The 8,512-nt window shown below is 45.6% G+C and overlaps 1 long non-coding RNA gene across 2 annotated transcripts in view; it reads left to right on the forward strand.

The window, feature by feature from the left end:
- Positions 1-8,512, forward strand: part of LOC125631703 (uncharacterized) — a 103,474-nt gene that overhangs the window by 57,205 nt on the left and 37,757 nt on the right. The window lies entirely within an intron of this gene.

Here is an 8,512-nt window from a genome sequence, read left to right on the forward strand (position 1 = left end):
ATTGAATCACTGGCTTTGAGCAGGTTATGTAACTTTCCTGCCTCAGCTTTCCCCTCTATAAAATAGGTACAATGATGCTTTCACACTCCCCTCCTAAGGGCTGTGTGCAGAATAATTAGTGCTGACAAAGTGCTAAAAAAGCACCAAGTATTATTATCGGTAATGATTTCTTGGGAATTGTCCAAAGTCACTCCCAAACATGCCTTGGTGTCCTCCATTGAGCTCCTGCAGTAGTGATCTCAGGACTGGGTACAAAGTACCCCTTACCATTTTAATTTTGCTTTATAATGTATCAAGAAGCATCTGGCACCCTATAAGTCACAAGGCGTTCAGAGCTCCATCTGGTATCCCTCTGCGACATCTCCATCTGCCCCAACCTCTCTGCAGTTCTGTCTGCAGATAATTTTCAGCTCTTGCTTCAACTTTTTTCTTCCTCCATCTGTATTTCCCTGATCTCCCGTTGGCCTCTGCTTGCTTGGAAGTGAGTATGCGGGGCTAGGGTTGCCAACTTTGTATTTGCAGAAAACCGAACACCCTTTCCCCACCCCTGCCCTGCCCCTTCTCTGAGTTCACCCCCCCTCACTCCATCCCACCTCTCTCTGTCGCTTGTTCTCCCTCACCCTCACTCACTTGCTCATTTTCACCTGGCTGGGGAGGGGGTTCGGGTGCGACAGGGTGTGGGCTCTGGGTTGGGGCCTGAAATGAGGGGTTTGGGGGGCTAGGGCAAGGGGTTGGGCTGTGGGAGGGGGTGAGGGCTTTGGCTGGGGGTGTGGGCTCTGGGGTGGGGCTGGGGATGAGGGGGTTGGGGTGCAGAAGAGGGGCTCCGGGCTGAGGCAGAGGGTTGGGGTGTGGGAAGGGGAGTGCAGGCTCCGGGGTGCAGGGATATCCACGTAACATGGAAGGGGAGGGATGGAGATGTCTATTGCAGCTGGAGAAGTAAGTACTGATGTCTGGTTTCAGAGTAACAGCCGTGTTAGTCTGTATTCGCAAAAAGAAAAGGAGTACTTGTGGCACCTTAGAGACTAACCAATTTATTTGAGCATAAGCTTTCGTGAGCTACAGCTCACTTCATCAGATGCATACTGTGGAAACTGCAGAAGACATTATATACACAGAGACCATGAAACAATACCTCCTCCCACCCCACTCTCCTGCTGGTAATAGCTTATCTAAAGTGATCACTCTCCTTACAATGTGTATGATCATCAAGGTGGGCCATTTCCTGCACAAATCCAGGTTTTCTCACCCCCGCCCCCCACAAAACACACACACACAAACTCACTCTCCTGCTGGTAATAGCTTATCCAAAATGACCACTCTCCCTACAATGTGTATGATAATCAAGGTGGGCCATTTCCAGTATAAATCTAAGTTTAACCAGAACGTCTGGGTGGAGGGGTAGGAAAAAACACAAGGGGAAATAGGCTACCTTGCATAATGAGTTAGCCACTCCCAGTCTCTATTTAAGCCTAAATTAATAGTATCCAATTTGCAAATGAATTCCAATTCAGCAGTTTCTCGCTGGAGTCTGGATTTGAAGTTTTTTTGTTTTAAGATAGCGACCTTCATGTCTGTAATTGCGTGACCAGAGAGATTGAAGTATTCTCCGACTGGTTTATGAATGTTATAATTCTTGACATCTGATTTGTGTCCATTTATTCTTTTACGTGGAGACTGTCCAGTTTGACCAATGTACATGGCAGAGGGGCATTGCTGGCACATGATGGCATATATCACATTGGTGGATGTGCAGGTGAACGAGCCTCTGATAGTGTGGCTGATGTTATTAGGCCCTGTGATGGTGTTCCCTGAATAGATATGTGGGCACAGTTGGCAACGGGCTTTGTTGCAAGGATAGGTTCCTGGGTTAGTGGTTCTGTTGTGTGGTATGTGGTTGTTGGTGAGTATTTGCTTCAGGTTGTGGGGCTGTCTGTAGGCAAGGACTGGCCTGTCTCCCAAGATTTGTGAGAGTGTTGGGTCATCCTTCAGGATAGGTTGTAGATCCTTAATAATGAGTTGGAGGGGTTTTAGTTGGGGGCTGAAGGTGACGGCTAGTGGCGTTCTGTTATTTTCTTTGTTAGGCCTGTCCTGTAGTAGGTGACTTCTGGGAACGCTTCTGGCTCTATCAATCTGTTTCTTCACTTCCGCAGGTGGGTACTGTAGTTGTAAGAATGCTTGATAGAGCTCTTGTAGGTGTTTGTCTCTGTCTGAGGGGTTGGAGCAAATGCGGTTGTATTGCAGAGCTTGGCTGTAGACGATGGATTGTGTGGTGTGGTCAGGGTGAAAGCTGGAGGCATGTAGGTAGGAATAGCGGTCAGTAGGTTTCCGGTATAGGGTGGTGTTTATGTGACCATTGTTTATTAGCACTGTAGTGTCCAGGAAGTGGATCTCTTGTGTGGACTGGACCAGGCTGAGATTGATGGTGGGATAGAAATTGTTGAAATCATGGTGGAATTCCTCAAGGGCTTCTTTTCCATGGGTCCAGATGATGAAGATGTCATCAATATAGCTCAAGTAGAGTAGGGGCGTTAGGGGACGAGAGCTGAGGAAGCGTTGTTCTAAATCAGCCATAAAAATGTTGGCATACTGTGGGGCCATGTGGGTACCCATAGCAGTGCCGCTGATCTGAAGGTATACATTGTCCCCAAATGTAAAATAGTTATGGGTAAGGACAAAGTCACAAAGTTCAGCCACCAGGTTAGCCGTGACATTATCGGGGATAGTGTTCTTGACGGCTTGTAGTCCATCTTTGTGTGGAATGTTGGTGTAGAGGGCTTCTACGTCCATAGTGGCCGGGATGGTGTTATGAGAAAGATCACCGATGGATTGTAGTTTCCTCAGGAAGTCAGTGGTGTCTCGAAGGTAGCTGGGAATGCTGGCAGCATAGGGCCTGAGGAGGGAGTCTACATAGCCAGACAATCCTGCTGTCAGGGTGCCAATGCCTGAGATGATGGGGCGCCCAGGATTTCCAGGTTTATGGATCTTAGGTAGTAGATAGAATATCCCAAGTCGGGGTTCCAGGGGTGTGTCTGTGCAGATTTGATCTTGTGCTTTTTCAGGAAGTTTCTTGAGCAAATGCTGTAGTTGCTTTTGGTAACTCTCAGTGGGATCATAGGGTAATGGCTTGTAGAAAGTAGCGTTGGAGAGCTGCCGAGCAGCCTCTTGTTCATATTCCAACCTATTCATGATGACAACAGCACCTCCTTTGTCAGCCTTTTTTATTATGATGTCAGAGTTGTTTCTGAGGCTGTGGATGGCATTGTGTTCTGCACGGCTGAGGTTATGGGGCAAGTGATGCTGCTTTTCCACAATTTCAGCCCGTGCATGTCGGCGGAAGCATTCTATGTAGAAGTCCAGTCTGCTGTTTCGACCTTCAGGAGGAGTCCACCTAGAATCCTTCTTTTTGTAATGTTGGTAGGGAGGCCTCTGTGGATTAGTATGCTGTTGAGAGGTATTTTGGAAATATTCCTTGAGTCGGAGACATCGAAAATAGGATTCTAGGTCACCACAGAGCTGTATCATGTTCGTGGGGGTTGAGGGGCAGAAGGAGAGGCCCCGAGATAGGACAGCTTCTTCTGCTGGGCTGAGAGTATAGTTGGATAGGTTAACAATATTGCTCGGTGGGTTGAGGGAACCATTGCTGTGGCCCCTTGTAGCATGTAGTAGTTTAGAAAGTTTAGTGTCCTTTTTCTTTTGTAGAGAAGCAAAGTGTGCATTGTAAATGGCTTGTCTAGTTTTAGTAAATTCCAGCCACGAGGAAGTTTGTGTGGAAGGTTGATTTTTTATGAGAGTATCCAGTTCTGAGAGCTCATTCTTAATCTTTCCCTGTTTGTGTGTGTGTGTTTTGTGGGGGGCGGGGGTCAGAAAACCTGGATTTGTGCTGGAAATGGCCCACCTTGATTTTCATACACATTGTAAGGAGAGTGGTCACTTTGGATAAGCTATTACCAGCAGGAGAGTGAGTTTGTGTGTGTGGTTTTTGGAAAAAGGGGAGGGGGATGAGAAAACCTGGATTTGTGCTGGAAATGGCCCACCTTGATTATCATACACATTGTAAAGAGAGTGGTCACTTTGGATGGGCTATTACCAGCAGGAGAATGAGTTTGTGTGCGGGGGGGTGGAGGGTGAGAAAACCTGGATTTGTGCTGGAAATGGCCCAACTTGATTATCATATACATTGTAAGGAGAGTGATCACTTTAGATAAGCTATTACCAGCAGGAGAGTGGGGTGGGAGGAGGTATTGTTTCATGGTCTCTGTGTATATAATGTCTTCTGCAGTTTCCACAGTATGCATCCGATGAAGTGAGCTGTAGCTCACGAAAGCTTATGCTCAAATAAATTGGTTAGTCTCTAAGGTGCCACAAGTACTCCTTTTCTTTTTGTACTGATGTCTGTTTGGAAACAGTCTGCTTGTGAGGGAATAACCCAAAATGTGGTGCCTTTTGGATCTGCACATGTGCTCTAAACAACTTTGTACCCCATCCTGAGGACATACAGAGCTGCATGGGTGAACCACCCTCAGTTCCTTCTCAACCGCCCTACAACCTGAGGCAGAGTATCTTGTGCGCCTGCTTTCAGCTTAGCTGTAGCTTAGCCGTTCTACTCTAGTTCTGGCATAGTTCTCTTTACTTACTTTAACTTCTATCTGGACAGAACCAAAGCCAAACTGTTTGGAAAGTCTCCCAGACTGATTGTTTTCATTTGCGGACCGAGCCAAAGGACCCACAATTTCCACTCAAAGACTTGGCACTGTGGGTATGTTCTCTCTTGTTATGACGCCACCAGTGTTCAGCTACTGCAAGATGTTCTAAGTTGTTGAAAGCTGCAGAGCTGCAACCTGGGACTCAATTTTCACGCTTCCAGATTGGAGGCTGTGGTTGGCAGTGCAGGTCTGTCTTCAGCGTTAGATCCGACTTCGACGCTCCCTTCTCCTTCTGCGGATACTGCTTGGGAAGGAGGCTGACAGACACTGCTTGAGGAAGGAGGAGAGGTTACTTAATTGTGCAGTAGCTGGTGTTTTTTCAATATATGTATCCCTGTGGGTGTTGCACTACCCACCCTCCTTCGCCTCTGCTTCAGAGTTTTGTCTCACAGGACTTCATGGTAGAGAAGGAACTGAGGGTGGTTCACCTCCACAGTCCTATATATCCTCACTGTGGGGCATGAGGATGTCTGAGCGCATGCGTGGGCAGAACAGGCACTGCTATCAGAAATCTCCAATCAAAGGTGCCATGGAGTGCCCGCACACCTGAAATGGAGCATCCATAGGGATACCACTCGAAGGACCGTAGTTATGGCACATGGTATTTAACCTCTCCTGCTATAAACCTTCAGGTGTTAAAACCTCATTAAAATATTTTTCTTGATAAACATGTTTTGTTTGTGCGTTTTGATGAGGGTCCCATGTGTCATTGTGATACGGGTGTTATGCCATGATCCGCTGTACCATTGTTTCTGTGCAGTTGTAAATACCTAAATAGCACTGAGGCTGAGCTGTAATTGTTTGAGGGGTTTTTTAAAAGAAAAGACCAAAACCACATTCATTTCCATTTCAAATGTTCAGTTATAAAGAAGAGCTGAAGATCTGGATCCTGTGGTTCAGCTTTCACAAAAGCTGATATTAATATTCTCTAAAACAGAGAAGGATGTACGCAAAGTATTCCCTGCTGTGCTTCTGCCATTTTGGTGGTAGAAAGGAAAAGTGCCTGATGGGTTGTGTGCACTGTGGAAAGTGGTTAGACAGAGAAGAGGTTAAAAGTAAGATTTGGTCTTTACTAGTGTTTTGATCGCAAAAGATAAATTTCTCCTAGGAAAAGGAGACATGATTGACTGACCCTATGCTTTTTGTGCTTGAACTGGCTTACACTGGCTTACGCTGTAAAGGCTGCATGCACAGCCAGGCCTGGAAAGGCCTTTAGCTGTAGCTTATTAAAAGGATTAGGGTTATACTGGAAAAAAAGGCTTGTGGGAGGGAGAAGCTGCTCTCTTGATTAGGAATGACCTGGAATTGGCTGCCCTTAAGCTAAAGAGAAAAGACATTTTTTATCTTTATTTTGCTGCTATGCCAAAGGGAGAAGGTTTTTTGGTTATTTATGCTGCCAAGAGGGAATCCTTTGTTTATTTTTTCACTCCTCTTTGCCACAAAGCAGACCCAGGGCTATTGTTTCTTGAGCCTGCCATTTGGGAGCCTCTTTGTAGCTCCCTACCAGTGTGGAGGAAAGAGAAGGGGCTATTTGGCCCCAGCTGAGGACAGAATGGGGCCTTCCTGCTAAGAGGGGAATCCCGAATCTGTGTTACCTGCCTGAAGGAAGAAAAGAATCTGTGTGTTTTAACCACATTTATTTTTGGTATTTTATTTTTCTTCAAGGGTGTAGGGACCCAGTCACACCTTGGCTGATGGAGACAGAAAGATACATTAAAAGGTTTTATCTCCTGTAATGCACCTCATTCTTCAAAACAGTGGAAAGGAAGCTGGAATGTCAAAAAGGCCCCCTTTCTCACATATCACCACAGTTTCTCTATTTAAGGACTTGATCCTGCACCCATTGAGGGCAATGGCAGCAGTATGAGGCCCCTCATAAAAAAAGGGTCTGTTTTGGGTGGCAAGAAACACCCTCTGTTTCCAGAGGTTAGCAACCTCAGTCTGTTTGAGTCAACTTCCAGGGGAGCTACAGAAATTACATTTGTAAGAGGGAGATTAGAAAAACCGAGAGGGAAAAATCACAATAAGAACTTGTTTGACATGCAAAAAAGCACTTTTCCAGTTTTCTTTATTTTCTGCTGGGGAAAGTGTGTGGGTATAGACTGAGCAAGGGGCAGAATTTGCAAAGGCACAAAAGACCATTAGGCGCCCAAGTTCCATTGAAATTCAAGTTCACTTAAGCTGCTTTGAAAATTCGAGCCAAAATGCTTTTCTTGGTTTGAAGCAAAATAGGACTATCAATACCCTGTATACATGGAAATCAGACATGACTGAAGTGGAAAGGATTATTATAAATATATAGAGAGTTACACAATAAACTCAGAAATTCCATCAGGTGGAACTGTAGTGACACCCATATGGTTCATCAGTAGGGCTGGAACCTTTAGATCCACAATAGAGACCTCTGCCACTTGAGGAATAGTATATTGTCATCCTTTGTGAGGCCCAGCCACTAGAGGAAGTTGATTCACTTTGCCTGTTGGCTTCACAGCGATTTGCTGAGGAGAGGTGAGACCCAGGAATCTTGGATTCCATTCCCATTTCTGGAAGGGAGTGTTCTCTAATGGTCATAGACTTTCTTTGCCACTGTTCCTCCACACTTGACCCCTCCTACAGCTGTTCCCTCCAGCCTAACCTGTCCCTTCCTAGTCCTAGCCTCGTCTGTAACTCCTCCTTCCCCCAGCTCCTCGTACAGACCTCTTCACCAAGCCAGTCCCCACTTTTGGGTTCCCCATCTGAGTCTCAGCTTTTCCCCAAAGACTCTTAGTTCCAGTCTCTTCTTCTGGCTTCTTGCTCAGCCATCTTGGCTCCCAGTCCCAGATTCCCTCCTGGGGTTCCTCATCCCAGTCTCCCACAACCCAAGGTTCCTCTTCTGATCCCACTCTTCCCTCCCAACTCCCAGTATCCATCCCCAGTCTTCTTGTTCAGCCAGTCCCAGTATAAAGGCTATACATCACTAACACTCATGTCTGAAGAGGTGCTGAAGCCTTGTATGGGTTCTCTGTACAGGGGTGAATTCCACCCATGTATGCAAATGGGCATGTTGTAATTTCCTAGGTTAGGTTGCTGAAATAGTGGTAACTGCATGTGAAAATGACCAGATACATGTTTAATTTGTCAACTGCGTGCAGTCATGGTAGTTGCTTCCACAAATTATACTCACAGTTGTGCACTTGCAGACTTCTCAAGTTCTTGCTCTGTAAGTCAACTAGCCCATTTTCCAATTAATGGAGGATTGCTCCCTATAGTGTATTCTGCTGTGTTTTATCTAGCACTTAACAGCTTCTGGCTTTTTTCTCTGCTTTTTGGAAGACCTTCATTTTTTGTTGTTAAACTCAGACTTTGCACTGACCCATGAATTTTTCTGAAGCAGGGACTTTACTGTGATCAAAGTAATGACAATTATATCCAAAAGCAAGGTACATTTTTTGTGTGAAAGGATGACACACAAAGCAACAAGTGATTTCTCTTTCACCCATGACAACTGAGACTTGCAGCTTCCTCAAAAAGAAGGGAATGGCTTGATGCTCCTTTGCCTTGTCACTCGAGCTCACCGTCTATGCTGCTTTTACAGCAGACGTGCCACCTGGGAATGTTTTTATTTTTTAGTTGCAGGCCAGCAGTCCATTTTGCCCCATCCCTCTTGTCTTTTTTCCTGCTCATATGTGGGTTCTTTTGTGTATCACACCTTCACTTAAATAACAATTTTCCTTGTTTCTTGGGATTTCTGGATCTTTGTACAAAATGTTTAACTGTTCCTGGAATAGATGAAAGTAGGAGCTGACTGGATTGACTCTTCTATCTGCATG

The sequence above is a fragment of the Caretta caretta genome, chromosome 2 (assembly GCF_965140235.1).
Source record: "Caretta caretta isolate rCarCar2 chromosome 2, rCarCar1.hap1, whole genome shotgun sequence".
In the NCBI taxonomy this organism is placed as follows: Eukaryota; Metazoa; Chordata; order Testudines; family Cheloniidae; genus Caretta; species Caretta caretta.